General features: G+C 51.6%; 1 protein-coding gene across 1 annotated transcript in view; it reads right to left on the reverse strand.

The window, feature by feature from the left end:
* The window catches only part of LOC141124070 (myosin-IIIb-like), a 137,372-nt gene that overhangs the window by 110,040 nt on the left and 3,931 nt on the right, over window positions 1-23,401 (reverse strand). The gene's annotated exons all lie outside the window — the stretch shown is intronic.

The raw sequence follows: 23,401 nt of genomic DNA on the forward strand, positions 1-23,401 counted from the left end.
TCCCCCGTCACCCGTCACATGTCCCCCGTCACATGTCACCCGTCACATGTCACCCGTCACATGTCCCCCGTCACATGTCCCCCGTCACATGTCCCCCGTCACATGTCCCCCGTCACCTGTCATATGTCCCCATCACATGTCACCCTTCACCCATCACATGTCCCCTTCACATGTCACCCGTCACATGTCACCCGTCACATGTCATATGTCACCCATCACATGTCACCCATCACATGTCACCCTTCACATGTCACCCTTCACATGTCACCCTTCACATGTCACCCTTCACATGTCACATGTCACATGTCACATGTCACCCTTCACATGTCACCCTTCACATGTCACCCTTCACATGTCACCCTTCACATGTCACCCTTCACATGTCACTAGTCACATGTCATATGTCACCCGTCACATGTCACCCGTCACATGTCACCCGTCACATGTCACCCGTCACATGTCACCCGTCACATGTCACATGTCACCCGTCACATGTCACCCGTCACATGTCACCCGTCACATGTCACCCGTCACATGTCACCCGTCACATGTCACCCTTCACATGTCCCCCATCACATGTCACCCTTCACATGTCACCCTTCACATGTCACCCTTCACATGTCACCCTTCACATGTCACCCGTCACATGTCACCCTTCACATGTCACCCATCACATGTCACCCATCACATGTCCCCCATCACCCTTCACATGTCACCCATCACATGTCACCCATCACATGTCACCCTTCACATGTCACCCTTCACATGTCACCCATCACATGTCACCCATCACATGTCACCCTTCACATGTCACCCTTCACATGTCATATGTCACCCTTCACATGTCACCCATCACATGTCACCCATCACATGTCACCCATCACATGTCACCCTTCACATGTCACTCGTCACATGTCATATGTCACCCTTCACATGTCACCCTTCACATGTCACCCATCACATGTCACCCGTCACATGTCACCCGTCACATGTCACCCGTCACATGTCACCCGTCACATGTCACCCGTCACATGTCACCCTTCACATGTCACCCTTCACATGTCACCCTTCACATGTCACTCGTCACATGTCACCCTTCACATGTCACCCGTCACATGTCACCCTTCACATGTCACCCTTCACATGTCACCCTTCACTTGTCACCCTTCACATGTCACCCATCACATGTCCCCCATCACCCTTCACATGTCACCCATCACATGTCACCCATCACATGTCACCCTTCACATGTCACCCTTCACATGTCACCCTTCACATGTCACCCGTCACATGTCACCCTTCACATGTCACCCATCACATGTCCCCCATCACCCTTCACATGTCACCCATCACATGTCACCCTTCACATGTCACCCTTCACATGTCACCCTTCACATGTCACCCTTCACATGTCACCCATCACATGTCACCCATCACATGTCACCCTTCACATGTCATATGTCACCCTTCACATGTCACCCATCACATGTCACCCATCACATGTCACCCATCACATGTCACCCATCACATGTCACCCATCACATGTCACCCTTCACATGTCACTCGTCACCCTTCACATGTCACCCTTCACATGTCACCCATCACATGTCACCCATCACATGTCACCCGTCACATGTCACCCGTCACATGTCACCCTTCACATGTCACCCTTCACATGTCACCCTTCACATGTCACCCTTCACATGTCACCCTTCACATGTCACCCGTCACATGTCACCCTTCACATGTCACCCTTCACTTGTCACCCTTCACATGTCACCCATCACATGTCCCCCATCACCCTTCACATGTCACCCATCACATGTCACCCATCACATGTCACCCTTCACATGTCACCCATCACATGTCACCCTTCACATGTCACCCATCACATGTCACCCATCACATGTCACCCATCACATGTCACCCTTCACATGTCACCCGTCACATGTCACCCTTCACATGTCACCCTTCACATGTCACCCTTCACATGTCACCCTTCACATGTCACCCTTCACATGTCATATGTCACCCTTCACATGTCACCCTTCACATGTCACCCATCACATGTCACCCGTCACATGTCACCCGTCACATGTCACCCGTCACATGTCACCCGTCACATGTCACCCGTCACATGTCACCCTTCACATGTCACCCGTCACATGTCACCCGTCACATGTCACCCGTCACATGTCACCCGTCACATGTCACCCTTCACATGTCACCCGTCACATGTCACCCTTCACATGTCACTCGTCACATGTCACCCTTCACATGTCACTCGTCACATGTCACCCTTCACATGTCACCCATCACATGTCCCCCATCACCCTTCACATGTCACCCATCACATGTCACCCATCACATGTCACCCTTCACATGTCACCCATCACATGTCACCCATCACATGTCACCCATCACATGTCACCCTTCACATGTCACCCTTCACATGTCACCCATCACATGTCACCCATCACATGTCACCCTTCACATGTCACCCGTCACATGTCACCCATCACATGTCACCCATCACATGTCACCCATCACATGTCACCCTTCACATGTCACCCATCACATGTCCCCCATCACCCATCACATGTCACCCTTCACATGTCACCCGTCACATGTCACCCATCACATGTCACCCTTCACATGTCACCCATCACATGTCACCCTTCACATGTCACCCATCACATGTCACTCGTCACATGTCACCCGTCACATGTCACTCGTCACATGTCACCCGTCACATGTCACCCTTCACATGTCACCCATCACATGTCACCCATCACATGTCCCCCATCACCCATCACATGTCACCCATCACATGTCACCCTTCACATGTCACCCTTCACATGTCACCCATCACATGTCACCCATCACATGTCACCCATCACATGTCACCCATCACCCTTCACATGTCACCCATCACCCATCACATGTCACCCTTCACATGTCACCCTTCACATGTCACCCTTCACATGTCACCCATCACATGTCACCCTTCACCCTTCACATGTCACCCATCACCCATCACATGTCACCCTTCACATGTCACCCTTCACATGTCACCCTTCACATGTCACCCTTCACATGTCACCCATCACATGTCACCCATCACATGTCACCCTTCACCCTTCACATGTCACCCATCACATGTCACCCATCACATGTCACCCTTCACATGTCACCCTTCACATGTCACCCTTCACATGTCACCCTTCACATGTCACCCTTCACATGTCAACCGTCACATGTCACATGTCACCCATCACATGTCACCCTTCACATGTCACCCATCACCCATCACATGTCACCCTTCACATGTCACCCTTCACATGTCACATGTCACCCATCACATGTCACCCATCACATGTCACCCTTCACATGTCACCCATCACATGTCACCCATCACATGTCACCCTTCACATGTCACCCATCACATGTCACCCATCACATGTCACCCTTCACATGTCATATGTCACCCTTCACATGTCACCCATCACATGTCACCCATCACATGTCACCCTTCACATGTCACCCTTCACATGTCACCCTTCACATGTCACCCTTCACATGTCACTCGTCACATGTCATATGTCACCCTTCACATGTCACCCTTCACATGTCACCCTTCACATGTCACCCTTCACATGTCACCCTTCACATGTCACCCATCACATGTCACCCATCACATGTCACCCTTCACATGTCACCCTTCACATGTCACCCTTCACATGTCACTCGTCACATGTCATATGTCACCCTTCACATGTCATATGTCACCCTTCACATGTCACCCTTCACATGTCACCCTTCACATGTCACCCATCACATGTCACCCGTCACATGTCACTCGTCACATGTCACCCTTCACATGTCACCCTTCACATGTCACCCTTCACATGTCACCCGTCACATGTCACCCGTCACATGTCACCCGTCACATGTCACCCTTCACATGTCACCCTTCACATGTCACCCGTCACATGTCACCCGTCACATGTCACCCGTCACATGTCACCCGTCACATGTCACCCTTCACATGTCACCCGTCACATGTCACCCTTCACATGTCACCCTTCACATGTCACCCTTCACATGTCACCCGTCACATGTCACCCTTCACATGTCACCCTTCACTTGTCACCCTTCACATGTCACCCATCACATGTCCCCCATCACCCTTCACATGTCACCCATCACATGTCACCCATCACATGTCACCCATCACATGTCACCCTTCACATGTCACCCTTCACATGTCACCCATCACATGTCACCCATCACATGTCACCCTTCACATGTCACCCTTCACATGTCACCCTTCACATGTCACCCGTCACATGTCACCCTTCACATGTCACCCATCACATGTCACCCATCACATGTCACCCTTCACATGTCACCCGTCACCCATCACATGTCACCCTTCACATGTCACCCGTCACATGTCACCCGTCACATGTCACCCGTCACATGTCACTCGTCACATGTCACCCATCACATGTCACTCGTCACATGTCACTCGTCACATGTCCCCCATCACATGTCCCCCGTCACATGTCATATGTCACCCTTCACATGTCACCCTTCACATGTCACCCTTCACATGTCACCCATCACATGTCACCCGTCACATGTCACTCGTCACATGTCACTCGTCACATGTCACCCTTCACATGTCATATGTCACCCTTCACATGTCACCCTTCACATGTCACCCGTCACATGTCACCCGTCACATGTCACCCGTCACATGTCACCCGTCACATGTCACCCGTCACATGTCACCCGTCACATGTCACCCTTCACATGTCACCCATCACATGTCACCCTTCACATGTCACCCGTCACATGTCACCCGTCACATGTCACCCTTCACATGTCACTCGTCACATGTCACCCTTCACATGTCACCCGTCACATGTCACCCTTCACATGTCACCCTTCACTTGTCACCCTTCACATGTCACCCATCACATGTCCCCCATCACCCATCACATGTCACCCATCACATGTCACCCATCACATGTCACCCATCACATGTCACCCATCACATGTCCCCCATCACCCATCACATGTCACCCATCACATGTCCCCCATCACCCATCACATGTCCCCCATCACCCTTCACATGTCACCCATCACATGTCACCCTTCACATGTCACCCTTCACATGTCACCCATCACATGTCACCCATCACATGTCACCCATCACCCTTCACATGTCACCCATCACCCATCACATGTCACCCTTCACATGTCACCCATCACATGTCACCCATCACCCATCACATGTCACCCTTCACATGTCACCCTTCACATGTCACCCATCACATGTCACCCTTCACATGTCACCCTTCACATGTCACCCTTCACCCTTCACATGTCACCCATCACATGTCACCCTTCACATGTCACCCATCACATGTCACCCTTCACATGTCACCCTTCACATGTCACCCTTCACATGTCACCCTTCACATGTCACCCATCACATGTCACCCTTCACATGTCACCCTTCACTTGTCACCCTTCACATGTCACCCATCACATGTCCCCCATCACCCTTCACATGTCACCCATCACATGTCACCCATCACATGTCACCCTTCACATGTCACCCATCACATGTCACCCTTCACATGTCACCCATCACATGTCACCCATCACATGTCACCCTTCACATGTCACCCTTCACATGTCACCCTTCACATGTCACCCGTCACATGTCACCCTTCACATGTCACCCTTCACATGTCACTCGTCACATGTCATATGTCACCCTTCACATGTCACCCTTCACATGTCACCCTTCACATGTCACCCTTCACATGTCACCCATCACATGTCACCCGTCACATGTCACCCATCACATGTCACCCGTCACATGTCACCCGTCACATGTCACCCGTCACATGTCACCCTTCACATGTCACCCGTCACATGTCACCCGTCACATGTCACCCGTCACATGTCACCCTTCACATGTCACCCTTCACATGTCACCCATCACATGTCCCCCATCACCCTTCACATGTCACCCATCACATGTCACCCATCACATGTCACCCGTCACATGTCACCCTTCACATGTCACCCTTCACATGTCACCCATCACATGTCCCCCATCACCCTTCACATGTCACCCATCACATGTCACCCTTCACATGTCACCCTTCACATGTCACCCTTCACATGTCACCCATCACATGTCACCCATCACATGTCACCCTTCACATGTCATATGTCACCCTTCACATGTCACCCATCACATGTCACCCATCACATGTCACCCATCACATGTCACCCTTCACATGTCACCCTTCACATGTCACCCTTCACATGTCACCCGTCACATGTCACCCATCACATGTCACCCGTCACATGTCACCCGTCACATGTCACCCGTCACATGTCACCCGTCACATGTCACCCGTCACATGTCACCCTTCACATGTCACCCTTCACATGTCACCCTTCACATGTCACTCGTCACATGTCACCCTTCACATGTCACCCTTCACATGTCACCCGTCACATGTCACCCTTCACATGTCACCCTTCACTTGTCACCCTTCACATGTCACCCATCACATGTCCCCCATCACCCTTCACATGTCACCCATCACATGTCACCCATCACATGTCACCCTTCACATGTCACCCATCACATGTCACCCTTCACATGTCACCCATCACATGTCACCCATCACATGTCACCCTTCACATGTCACCCTTCACATGTCACCCTTCACATGTCACCCGTCACATGTCACCCTTCACATGTCACCCTTCACATGTCACTCGTCACATGTCATATGTCACCCTTCACATGTCACCCTTCACATGTCACCCTTCACATGTCACCCATCACATGTCACCCGTCACATGTCACCCGTCACATGTCACCCGTCACATGTCACCCGTCACATGTCACCCGTCACATGTCACCCGTCACATGTCACCCTTCACATGTCACCCTTCACATGTCACCCGTCACATGTCACCCGTCACATGTCACCCGTCACATGTCACCCGTCACATGTCACCCTTCACATGTCACTCGTCACATGTCACCCTTCACATGTCACTCGTCACATGTCACCCTTCACATGTCACCCATCACATGTCCCCCATCACCCTTCACATGTCACCCATCACATGTCACCCATCACATGTCACCCTTCACATGTCACCCATCACATGTCACCCATCACATGTCACCCATCACATGTCACCCTTCACATGTCACCCTTCACATGTCACCCATCACATGTCACCCTTCACATGTCACCCATCACATGTCCCCCATCACCCATCACATGTCACCCTTCACATGTCACCCGTCACATGTCACCCATCACATGTCACCCTTCACATGTCACCCTTCACATGTCACCCTTCACATGTCACCCATCACATGTCACCCTTCACATGTCACCCGTCACATGTCACCCATCACATGTCACCCATCACATGTCACCCATCACATGTCACCCTTCACATGTCACCCATCACATGTGATGGGTGACATGTGAAGGGTGACATGTGACGAGTGACATGTGAAGGGTGACATGTGACGAGTGACATGTGAAGGGTGACATGTCACCCATCACATGTCACCCGTCACATGTCACCCGTCACATGTCACCCATCACATGTCACCCATCACATGTCACCCCATCACATGTCACCCCATCACATGTCACCCGTCACATGTCACCCATCACATGTCACCCATCACATGTCACCCTTCACATGTCACCCATCACATGTGATGGGTGACATGTGAAGGGTGACATGTGACGAGTGACATGTGAAGGGTGACATGTGACGAGTGACATGTGAAGGGTGACATGTCACCCATCACATGTCACCCGTCACATGTCACCCATCACATGTCACCCTTCACATGTCACCCATCACATGTGATGGGTGACATGTGAAGGGTGACATGTGACGAGTGACATGTGAAGGGTGACATGTCACCCGTCACATGTCACCCGTCACATGTCACCCGTCACATGTCACCCTTCACATGTCACCCGTCACATGTCACCCGTCACATGTCACCCGTCACATGTCACCCGTCACATGTCACCCGTCACATGTCACCCGTCACATGTCACTCGTCACATGTCACCCTTCACATGTCACTCGTCACATGTCACCCTTCACATGTCACCCATCACATGTCCCCCATCACCCTTCACATGTCACCCATCACATGTCACCCATCACATGTCACCCATCACATGTCACCCATCACATGTCACCCTTCACATGTCACCCATCACATGTCACCCTTCACATGTCACCCGTCACATGTCACCCGTCACATGTCACCCATCACATGTCACCCATCACATGTCACCCATCACATGTCACCCTTCACATGTCACCCATCACATGTCCCCCATCACCCATCACATGTCACCCTTCACATGTCACCCGTCACATGTCACCCATCACATGTCACCCTTCACATGTCACCCATCACATGTCACCCTTCACATGTCACCCATCACATGTCACTCGTCACATGTCACCCGTCACATGTCACTCGTCACATGTCCCCCGTCACATGTCACCCGTCACATGTCACCCTTCACATGTCACCCTTCACATGTCACCCATCACATGTCACCCATCACATGTCCCCCATCACCCATCACATGTCACCCATCACATGTCACCCTTCACATGTCACCCTTCACATGTCACCCATCACATGTCACACATCACATGTCACCCATCACATGTCACCCATCACCCTTCACATGTCACCCATCACCCATCACATGTCACCCTTCACATGTCACCCTTCACATGTCACCCATCACATGTCACCCTTCACCCTTCACATGTCACCCATCACCCATCACATGTCACCCTTCACATGTCACCCTTCACATGTCACCCTTCACATGTCACCCTTCACATGTCACCCTTCACATGTCACCATCACATGTCACCCTTCACATGTCACCCTTCACATGTCACCCTTCACCCTTCACATGTCACCCATCACATGTCACCCATCACATGTCACCCTTCACATGTCACCCTTCACATGTCACCCTTCACATGTCACCCTTCACATGTCACCCTTCACATGTCACATGTCACCCATCACATGTCACCCATCACATGTCACCCATCACCCATCACATGTCACCCTTCACATGTCACATGTCACCCATCACATGTCACCCATCACATGTCACCCTTCACATGTCACCCATCACATGTCACCCATCACATGTCACCCATCACATGTCACCCTTCACATGTCACCCATCACATGTCACCCATCACATGTCACCCATCACATGTCACCCTTCACATGTCATATGTCACCCTTCACATGTCACCCATCACATGTCACCCATCACATGTCACCCATCACATGTCACCCTTCACATGTCACCCTTCACATGTCACCCTTCACATGTCACTCGTCACATGTCATATGTCACCCTTCACATGTCACCCTTCACATGTCACCCTTCACATGTCACCCTTCACATGTCACCCTTCACATGTCACCCATCACATGTCACCCATCACATGTCACCCTTCACATGTCACCCTTCACATGTCACCCTTCACATGTCACTCGTCACATGTCATATGTCACCCTTCACATGTCATATGTCACCCTTCACATGTCACCCTTCACATGTCACCCATCACATGTCACCCGTCACATGTCACTCGTCACATGTCACCCTTCACATGTCACCCTTCACATGTCACCCTTCACATGTCACCCTTCACATGTCACCCTTCACATGTCACCCGTCACATGTCACCCTTCACATGTCACCCTTCACATGTCACCCTTCACATGTCACCCGTCACATGTCACCCGTCACATGTCACCCTTCACATGTCACCCATCACATGTCACCCTTCACATGTCACCCTTCACATGTCACCCGTCACATGTCACCCTTCACATGTCACCCTTCACATGTCACCCTTCACATGTCACCCGTCACATGTCACCCTTCACATGTCACCCTTCACATGTCACCCTTCACTTGTCACCCTTCACATGTCACCCATCACATGTCCCCCATCACCCTTCACATGTCACCCATCACATGTCACCCATCACATGTCACCCATCACATGTCACCCTTCACATGTCACCCTTCACATGTCACCCATCACATGTCACCCATCACATGTCACCCTTCACATGTCACCCTTCACATGTCACCCTTCACATGTCACCCTTCACATGTCACCCTTCACATGTCACCCGTCACATGTCACCCTTCACATGTCACCCATCACATGTCACCCATCACATGTCACCCTTCACATGTCACCCGTCACCCATCACATGTCACCCTTCACATGTCACCCGTCACATGTCACCCGTCACATGTCACCCATCACATGTCACTCGTCACATGTCACCCATCACATGTCACTCGTCACATGTCACTCGTCACATGTCATATGTCACCCTTCACATGTCACCCTTCACATGTCACCCATCACATGTCACCCGTCACATGTCATATGTCACCCTTCACATGTCACCCTTCACATGTCACCCTTCACATGTCACCCATCACATGTCACCCGTCACATGTCATATGTCACCCTTCACATGTCACCCTTCACATGTCACCCTTCACATGTCACCCATCACATGTCACCCGTCACATGTCATATGTCACCCTTCACATGTCACCCTTCACATGTCACCCTTCACATGTCACCCATCACATGTCACCCGTCACATGTCATATGTCACCCTTCACATGTCACCCTTCACATGTCACCCTTCACATGTCACCCGTCACATGTCACCCGTCACATGTCACCCGTCACATGTCACCCATCACATGTCACTCGTCACATGTCACCCGTCACATGTCACTCGTCACATGTCACTCGTCACATGTCATATGTCACCCTTCACATGTCACCCTTCACATGTCACCCATCACATGTCACCCGTCACATGTCATATGTCACCCTTCACATGTCACCCTTCACATGTCACCCTTCACATGTCACCCATCACATGTCACCCGTCACATGTCACTCGTCACATGTCACTCGTCACATGTCACCCTTCACATGTCACCCTTCACATGTCACCCTTCACATGTCACCCGTCACATGTCACCCGTCACATGTCACTCGTCACATGTCACTCGTCACATGTCACCCTTCACATGTCATATGTCACCCTTCACATGTCACCCTTCACATGTCACCCTTCACATGTCACCCGTCACATGTCACCCGTCACATGTCACCCGTCACATGTCACCCTTCACATGTCACCCTTCACATGTCACCCTTCACATGTCACCCGTCACATGTCACCCGTCACATGTCACCCGTCACATGTCACCCATCACATGTCACCCATCACATGTCACCCGTCACATGTCACCCGTCACATGTCACCCGTCACATGTCACCCTTCACATGTCACTCGTCACATGTCACCCTTCACATGTCACTCGTCACATGTCACCCTTCACATGTCACCCGTCACATGTCACCCTTCACATGTCACCCTTCACTTGTCACCCTTCACATGTCACCCATCACATGTCCCCCATCACCCATCACATGTCACCCATCACATGTCACCCATCACATGTCACCCATCACATGTCACCCATCACATGTCCCCCATCACCCATCACATGTCACCCATCACATGTCCCCCATCACCCATCACATGTCCCCCATCACCCTTCACATGTCACCCATCACATGTCACCCTTCACATGTCACCCTTCACATGTCACCCATCACATGTCACCCATCACCCTTCACATGTCACCCATCACCCATCACATGTCACCCTTCACATGTCACCCTTCACATGTCACCCTTCACATGTCACCCTTCACATGTCACCCATCACATGTCACCCATCACATGTCACCCTTCACATGTCACCCTTCACATGTCACCCTTCACCCTTCACATGTCACCCATCACATGTCACCCTTCACATGTCACCCATCACATGTCACCCTTCACATGTCACCCTTCACATGTCACCCTTCACATGTCACCCTTCACATGTCACCCTTCACATGTCACCCATCACATGTCACCCGTCACATGTCACCCGTCACATGTCACCCGTCACATGTCACCCTTCACATGTCACCCTTCACATGTCACCCTTCACTTGTCACCCTTCACATGTCACCCATCACATGTCCCCCATCACCCTTCACATGTCACCCATCACATGTCACCCTTCACATGTCACCCATCACATGTCACCCATCACATGTCACCCATCACATGTCACCCATCACATGTCACCCTTCACATGTCACCCTTCACATGTCACCCGTCACATGTCACCCTTCACATGTCACCCTTCACATGTCACTCGTCACATGTCATATGTCACCCTTCACATGTCACCCTTCACATGTCACCCTTCACATGTCACCCTTCACATGTCACCCATCACATGTCACCCATCACATGTCACCCGTCACATGTCACCCGTCACATGTCACCCGTCACATGTCACATGTCACCCTTCACATGTCACCCTTCACATGTCACCCTTCACATGTCACCCGTCACATGTCACCCGTCACATGTCACCCTTCACATGTCACTCGTCACATGTCACCCTTCACATGTCACTCGTCACATGTCATATGTCACCCTTCACATGTCACCCTTCACATGTCACCCTTCACATGTCACCCTTCACATGTCACCCATCACATGTCACCCATCACATGTCACCCGTCACATGTCACCCGTCACATGTCACCCGTCACATGTCACCCTTCACATGTCACCCTTCACATGTCACCCTTCACATGTCACCCGTCACATGTCACCCGTCACATGTCACCCTTCACATGTCACTCGTCACATGTCACCCTTCACATGTCACTCGTCACATGTCACCCTTCACATGTCACCCATCACATGTCCCCCATCACCCTTCACATGTCACCCATCACATGTCACCCATCACATGTCACCCTTCACATGTCACCCATCACATGTCACCCATCACATGTCACCCTTCACATGTCACCCTTCACATGTCACCCATCACATGTCACCCTTCACATGTCACCCGTCACATGTCACCCGTCACATGTCACCCGTCACATGTCACCCGTCACATGTCACCCATCACATGTCACCCGTCACATGTCACCCTTCACATGTCACTCGTCACATGTCACCCTTCACATGTCACTCGTCACATGTCACCCTTCACATGTCACCCGTCACATGTCACCCTTCACATGTCACCCTTCACTTGTCACCCTTCACATGTCACCCATCACATGTCCCCCATCACCCATCACATGTCACCCATCACATGTCACCCATCACATGTCACCCATCACATGTCACCCATCACATGTCCCCCATCACCCATCACATGTCACCCATCACATGTCCCCCATCACCCATCACATGTCCCCCATCACCCTTCACATGTCACCCATCACATGTCACCCTTCACATGTCACCCTTCACATGTCACCCATCACATGTCACCCATCACCCTTCACATGTCACCCATCACCCATCACATGTCACCCTTCACATGTCACCCTTCACATGTCACCCTTCACATGTCACCCTTCACATGTCACCCTTCACATGTCACCCATCACATGTCACCCATCACATGTCACCCTTCACATGTCACCCTTCACATGTCACCCTTCACATGTCACCCTTCACCCTTCACATGTCACCCATCACATGTCACCCTTCACATGTCACCCATCACATGTCACCCTTCACATGTCACCCTTCACATGTCACCCTTCACATGTCACCCTTCACATGTCACCCATCACATGTCACCCATCACATGTCACCCATCACATGTCACCCGTCACATGTCACCCGTCACATGTCACCCTTCACATGTCACCCTTCACATGTCACCCTTCACTTGTCACCCTTCACATGTCACCCATCACATGTCCCCCATCACCCTTCACATGTCACCCATCACATGTCACCCTTCACATGTCACCCTTCACATGTCACCCATCACATGTCACCCATCACATGTCACCCATCACATGTCACCCATCACATGTCACCCTTCACATGTCACCCTTCACATGTCACCCGTCACATGTCACCCTTCACATGTCACCCTTCACATGTCACTCGTCACATGTCATATGTCACCCTTCACATGTCACCCTTCACATGTCACCCTTCACATGTCACCCATCACATGTCACCCATCACATGTCACCCGTCACATGTCACCCGTCACATGTCACCCGTCACATGTCACCCGTCACATGTCACCCTTCACATGTCACCCTTCACATGTCACCCTTCACATGTCACCCGTCACATGTCACCCGTCACATGTCACCCTTCACATGTCACTCGTCACATGTCACCCTTCACATGTCACTCGTCACATGTCACCCTTCACATGTCACCCATCACATGTCCCCCATCACCCTTCACATGTCACCCATCACATGTCACCCATCACATGTCACCCTTCACATGTCACCCATCACATGTCACCCATCACATGTCACCCTTCACATGTCACCCTTCACATGTCACCCATCACATGTCACCCTTCACATGTCACCCGTCACATGTCACCCATCACATGTCACCCATCACATGTCACCCTTCACATGTCACCCATCACATGTCCCCCATCACCCATCACATGTCACCCTTCACATGTCACCCGTCACATGTCACCCATCACATGTCACCCTTCACATGTCACCCATCACATGTCACCCGTCACATGTCACCCATCACATGTCACCCGTCACATGTCACCCGTCACATGTCACCCATCACATGTCACCCATCACATGTCACCCATCACATGTCACCCGTCACATGTCACCCGTCACATGTCCCCCGTCACATGTCACCCGTCACATGTCACCCGTCACATGTCACCCTTCACATGTCACCCATCACATGTCACCCATCACATGTCCCCCATCACCCATCACATGTCACCCATCACATGTCACCCTTCACATGTCACCCTTCACATGTCACCCATCACATGTCACCCATCACATGTCACCCATCACATGTCACCCATCACCCTTCACATGTCACCCATCACCCATCACATGTCACCCTTCACATGTCACCCTTCACATGTCACCCTTCACATGTCACCCATCACATGTCACCCTTCACCCTTCACATGTCACCCATCACCCATCACATGTCACCCTTCACATGTCACCCTTCACATGTCACCCTTCACATGTCACCCTTCACATGTCACCCATCACATGTCACCCTTCACCCTTCACATGTCACCCATCACATGTCACCCATCACATGTCACCCTTCACATGTCACCCTTCACATGTCACCCTTCACATGTCACCCTTCACATGTCACCCTTCACATGTCACATGTCACCCATCACATGTCACCCTTCACATGTCACCCATCACCCATCACATGTCACCCTTCACATGTCACCCTTCACATGTCACATGTCACCCATCACATGTCACCCATCACATGTCACCCTTCACATGTCACCCATCACATGTCACCCATCACATGTCACCCTTCACATGTCACCCATCACATGTCACCCATCACATGTCACCCTTCACATGTCATATGTCACCCTTCACATGTCACCCATCACATGTCACCCATCACATGTCACCCTTCACATGTCACCCTTCACATGTCACCCTTCACATGTCACTCGTCACATGTCATATGTCACCCTTCACATGTCATATGTCACCCTTCACATGTCACCCTTCACATGTCACCCTTCACATGTCACCCTTCACATGTCACCCATCACATGTCACCCATCACATGTCACCCATCACATGTCACCCTTCACATGTCACCCATCACATGTCACCCTTCACATGTCACCCTTCACATGTCACATGTCATATGTCACCCTTCACATGTCATATGTCACCCTTCACATGTCACCCTTCACATGTCACCCTTCACATGTCACCCTTCACATGTCACCCGTCACATGTCACCCTTCACATGTCACCCTTCACATGTCACCCTTCACATGTCACCCTTCACATGTCACCCGTCACATGTCACCCTTCACATGTCACCCTTCACATGTCACCCTTCACATGTCACCCTTCACATGTCACCCTTCACATGTCACCCTTCACATGTCACCCTTCACATGTCACCCATCACATGTCACCCATCACATGTCACCCTTCACATGTCACCCGTCACATGTCACCCTTCACATGTCACCCTTCACATGTCACTCGTCACATGTCACCCTTCACATGTCACCCTTCACATGTCACCCTTCACATGTCACCCGTCACATGTCACCCTTCACATGTCACCCTTCACTTGTCACCCTTCACATGTCACCCATCACCCTTCACATGTCACCCATCACATGTCACCCATCACATGTCACCCATCACATGTCACCCTTCACATGTCACCCTTCACATGTCACCCTTCACATGTCACCCATCACATGTCACCCATCACATGTCACCCATCACATGTCACCCATCACATGTCACCCTTCACATGTCACCCTTCACATGTCACCCTTCACATGTCACCCGTCACATGTCACCCTTCACATGTCACCCATCACATGTCACCCATCACATGTCACCCTTCACATGTCACCCGTCACCCATCACATGTCACCCTTCACATGTCACCCGTCACATGTCACCCGTCACATGTCACCCATCACATGTCACTCGTCACATGTCACCCATCACATGTCACTCGTCACATGTCACTCGTCACATGTCCCCCATCACATGTCCCCCGTCACATGTCATATGTCACCCTTCACATGTCACCCTTCACATGTCACCCTTCACATGTCACCCATCACATGTCACCCGTCACATGTCACTCGTCACATGTCACTCGTCACATGTCACCCTTCACATGTCATATGTCACCCTTCACATGTCACCCTTCACATGTCACCCTTCACATGTCACCCGTCACATGTCACCCGTCACATGTCACCCATCACATGTCACCCGTCACATGTCACTCGTCACATGTCACTCGTCACATGTCACCCTTCACATGTCATATGTCACCCTTCACATGTCACCCTTCACATGTCACCCGTCACATGTCACCCGTCACATGTCACCCGTCACATGTCACCCGTCACCCGTCACCCGTCACATGTCACCCGTCACATGTCACCCTTCACATGTCACCCTTCACATGTCACCCTTCACATGTCACCCGTCACATGTCACCCTTCACATGTCACCCTTCACATGTCACCCATCACATGTCACCCGTCACATGTCACCCGTCACATGTCACCCTTCACATGTCACCCTTCACATGTCACCCTTCACATGTCACTCGTCACATGTCACCCGTCACATGTCACCCATCACATGTCACCCATCACATGTCACCCTTCACATGTCACCCTTCACATGTCACCCTTCACATGTCACCCGTCACATGTCACCCGTCACATGTCACCCTTCACATGTCACCCTTCACATGTCACCCTTCACATGTCACCCGTCACCCATCACATGTCACCCTTCACATGTCACCCGTCACATGTCACCCGTCACATGTCACCCATCACATGTCACTCGTCACATGTCACCCATCACATGTCACTCGTCACATGTCCCCCATCACATGTCCCCCGTCACATGTCACCCGTCACATGTCACCCTTCACATGTCACCCATCACATGTCACCCTTCACATGTCACCCATCACATGTCACCCATCACATGTCCCCCATCACCCATCACATGTCACCCATCACATGTCCCCCATCACCCTTCACATGTCACCCATCACATGTCACCCTTCACATGTCACCCTTCACATGTCACCCATCACATGTCACCCATCACATGTCACCCATCACCCTTCACATGTCACCCATCACCCATCACATGTCACCCTTCACATGTCACCCTTCACATGTCACCCATCACATGTCACCCATCACCCTTCACATGTCACCCATCACCCATCACATGTCACCCTTCACATGTCACCCTTCACATGTCACCCATCACATGTCACCCATCACATGTCACCCTTCACATGTCACCCTTCACATGTCACCCTTCACCCTTCACATGTCACCCATCACATGTCACCCTTCACATGTCACCCATCACATGTCACCCTTCACATGTCACCCTTCACATGTCCCCCATCACATGTCACCCTTCACATGTCACCCTTCACATGTCACCCTTCACATGTCACCCTTCACATGTCACCCATCACATGTCACCCATCACATGTCACCCGTCACATGTCACTCGTCACATGTCATATGTCACCCATCACATGTCACCCTTCACATGTCACCCTTCACATGTCACCCTTCACATGTCACCCTTCACATGTCACCCGTCACATGTCACCCGTCACATGTCCCCCGTCACATGTCCCCCGTCACATGTCCCCCGTCACATGTCCCCCGTCACATGTCCCCCGTCACATGTCACCCTTCACATGTCACCCTTCACATGTCACCCATCACATGTCACCCTTCACATGTCCCCCATCACATGTCACCCTTCACATGTCACCCTTCACATGTCACCCTTCACATGTCACCCTTCACATGTCACCCATCACATGTCACCCTTCACATGTCACCCGTCACATGTCACCCGTCACATGTCACCCGTCACATGTCACCCTTCACATGTCACCCTTCACATGTCACCCATCACATGTCACCCATCACATGTCACCCTTCACATGTCACCCTTCACATGTCACCCATCACATGTCACCCATCACATGTCACCCATCACATGTCACCCATCACATGTCACCCATCACATGTCACCCTTCACCCTTCACATGTCAGCCATCACCCTTCACATGTCACCCATCACCTGTCACCCTTCACATGTCACCCTTCACATGTCACCCTTCACATGTCACCCTTCACATGTCACTCGTCACATGTCACCCTTCACATGTCACCCTTCACATGTCACCCGTCACATGTCACCCGTCACATGTCCCCCGTCACATGTCCCCCGTCACATGTCACCCGTCACATGTCACCCTTCACATGTCACCCTTCACATGTCACCCTTCACATGTCACCCATCACATGTCACCCTTCACATGTCCCCCATCACATGTCACCCTTCACATGTCACTCGTCACATGTCACCCTTCACATGTCACCCGTCACATGTCCCCCATCACATGTCACCCATCACATGTCACCCATCACATGTCACCCATCACATGTCCCCCATCACATGTCCCCCATCACATGTCACCCTTCACATGTCACCCTTCACATGTCACCCTTCACATGTCACCCATCACATGTCACCCTTCACATGTCACCCTTCACATGTCACCCATCACCCTTCACATGTCACCCTTCACATGTCACCCATCACATGTCACCCTTCACATGTCACCCATCACATGTCACCCGTCACATGTCACCCGTCACATGTCACCCTTCACATGTCACCCTTCACATGTCACCCATCACATGTCACCCATCACATGTCACCCTTCACATGTCACCCTTCACATGTCACACATCACATGTCACCCTTCACATGTCACCCTTCACATGTCACCCATCACATGTCACCCATCACATGTCACCCTTCACCCTTCACATGTCAGCCATCACCCTTCACATGTCACCCATCACCTGTCACCCTTCACATGTCACCCTTCACATGTCACCCTTCACATGTCACCCTTCACATGTCACTCGTCACATGTCACCCTTCACATGTCACCCTTCACATGTCACCCGTCACATGTCACCCGTCACATGTCCCCCGTCACATGTCCCCCGTCACATGTCACCCGTCACATGTCACCCTTCACATGTCACCCTTCACATGTCACCCTTCACATGTCACCCATCACATGTCACCCTTCACATGTCCCCCATCACATGTCACCCTTCACATGTCACTCGTCACATGTCACCCTTCACATGTCACCCGTCACATGTCCCCCATCACATGTCACCCATCACATGTCACCCATCACATGTCACCCATCACATGTCCCCCATCACATGTCCCCCATCACATGTCACCCTTCACATGTCACCCTTCACATGTCACCCTTCACATGTCACCCATCACATGTCACCCTTCACATGTCACCCTTCACATGTCACCCATCACCCTTCACATGTCACCCTTCACATGTCACCCATCACCCTTCACATGTCACCCTTCACATGTCACCCATCACATGTCACCCATCACCCTTCACATGTCACCCTTCACATGTCACCCTTCACATGTCACCCTTCACATGTCACCCTTCACATGTCACCCTTCACATGTCACCCTTCACATGTCACCCATCACATGTCACCCATCACATGTCACCCTTCACCCTTCACATGTCAGCCATCACCCTTCACATGTCACCCTTCACATGTCACCCTTCACATGTCACCCTTCACATGTCACCCTTCACATGTCACCCTTCACATGTCACCCTTCACATGTCACCCTTCACATGTCACCCTTCACATGTCACCCTTCACATGTCACCCTTCACATGTCACCCATCACCCTTCACATGTCAGCCATCACCCTTCACATGTCACCCATCACCTGTCACCCTTCACATGTCACCCTTCACATGTCACCCATCACATGTCACCCATCACATGTCACCCTTCACCCTTCACATGTCACCCTTCACATGTCACCCTTCACATGTCACCCATCACATGTCACCCATCACATGTCACCCATCACATGTCACCCTTCACCCTTCACATGTCACCCTTCACATGTCACCCATCACATGTCACCCATCACATGTCACCCTTCACCCTTCACATGTCACCCTTCACATGTCACCCTTCACATGTCACCCATCACATGTCACCCATCACATGTCACCCATCACATGTCACCCATCACCCGTCACCCTTCACATGTCACCCTTCACATGTCACCCATCACATGTCACCCTTCACATGTCACCCTTCACATGTCACCCATCACCCATCACCCTTCACATGTCACCCTTCACCTGTCACCCATCACATGTCACCCATCACATGTCACCCGTCACATGTCACCCGTCACATGTCACCCGTCACATGTCACCCGTCACATGTCACCCGTCACATGTCACCCTTCACATGTCACCCATCACATGTCACCCGTCACATGTCACCCGTCACATGTCACCCGTCACATGTCACCCGTCACATGTCACTCGTCACATGTCACCCGTCACATGTCACCCGTCACATGTCACCCGTCACATGTCACCCTTCACATGTCACCCTTCACATGTCACCCTTCACGTCACCCTTCACATGTCACCCGTCACATGTCACCCGTCACATGTCACCCGTCACATGTCACCCATCACATGTCACCCATCACATGTCACCCATCACATGTCACCCATCACATGTCACCCATCACATGTCACCCATCACCCTTCACATGTCCCCCTTCACATGTCACATGTCACCCATCACATGTCCCCCATCACCCATCACATGTCCCCCATCACCCTTCACATGTCACCCTTCACATGTCACCCTTCACATGTCACCCGTCACATGTCACCCGTCACATGTCACCCGTCACATGTCACCCTTCACATGTCACCCATCACATGTCACCCTTCACATGTCACCCTTCACATGTCACCCATCACATGTCACCCTTCACCCTTCACATGTCAGCCATCACCCTTCACCTGTCACCCATCACCTGTCACCCTTCACCTGTCACCCTTCACATGTCACCCTTCACATGTCACCCTTCACATGTCACCCTTCACCCTTCACATGTCACCCTTCACATGTCACTCGTCACATGTCACCCTTCACATGTCACCCGTCACATGTCACCCGTCACATGTCACCCATCACATGTCACCCATCACATGTCACCCATCACATGTCACCCTTCACATGTCACCCTTCACATGTCACCCTTCACATGTCACCCTTCACATGTCCCCCATCACATGTCACCCTTCACATGTCCCCCGTCACATGTCACCCGTCACATGTCACCCGTCACATGTCACCCGTCACATGTCCCCCATCACATGTCCCCCATCACATGTCACCCATCACATGTCACCCTTCACATGTCACCCTTCACATGTCACCCATCACATGTCCCCCATCACATGTCCCCCATCACATGTCACCCTTCACATGTCACCCATCACATGTCACCCTTCACATGTCACCCTTCACATGTCACCCTTCACATGTCACCCATCACATGTCACCCATCACATGTCACCCTTCACATGTCACCCATCACATGTCACCCTTCACCCTTCACATGTCACATGTCACCCTTCACATGTCACCCTTCACATGTCACCCTTCACATGTCACCCGTCACATGTCACCCGTCACATGTCACCCGTCACATGTCACCCGTCACATGTCACCCGTCACATGTCACCCATCACATGTCACCCATCACATGTCCCCCGTCACATGTCACCCGTCACATGTCACCCTTCACATGTCACCCTTCACATGTCCCCCTTCACATGTCCCCCTTCACATGTCACCCTTCACATGTCACCCTTCACATGTCCCCCTTCACATGTCACCCGTCACATGTCACCCATCACATGTCACCCATCACATGTCACCCTTCACATGTCACCCTTCACATGTCACCCGTCACATGTCACCCTTCACATGTCACCCGTCACATGTCACCCATCACATGTCCCCCATCACATGTCACCCATCACATGTCACCCTTCACATGTCACCCTTCACATGTCACCCATCACATGTCACCCTTCACATGTCACCCTTCACATGTCACCCTTCACATGTCACCCTTCACATGTCACCCTTCACATGTCACCCTTCACCCTTCACATGTCACCCTTCACATGTCACCCATCACATGTCACCCTTCACATGTCACCCTTCACATGTCACCCTTCACATGTCACCCTTCACCCTTCACATGTCACCCATCACCCTTCACATGTCACCCTTCACATGTCACCCTTCACATGTCACCCTTCACATGTCACCCTTCACCCTTCACCCTTCACCCTTCACATGTCACCCTTCACATGTCACCCTTCACATGTCACCCATCACATGTCACCCATCACATGTCACCCTTCACCCTTCACATGTCAGCCATCACCCTTCACATGTCACCCTTCACATGTCACCCTTCACATGTCACCCTTCACATGTCACCCTTCACCCTTCATATGTCACCCTTCACATGTCACCCTTCACATGTCACCCTTCACATGTCACCCTTCACATGTCACCCTTCACATGTCACCCTTCACATGTCACCCATCACCTGTCACATGTCACCCATCACATGTCACCCTTCACATGTCA

This window comes from Aquarana catesbeiana, linkage group LG01, assembly GCF_042186555.1.
Source record: "Aquarana catesbeiana isolate 2022-GZ linkage group LG01, ASM4218655v1, whole genome shotgun sequence".
Taxonomy (NCBI): Eukaryota; Metazoa; Chordata; class Amphibia; order Anura; family Ranidae; genus Aquarana; species Aquarana catesbeiana.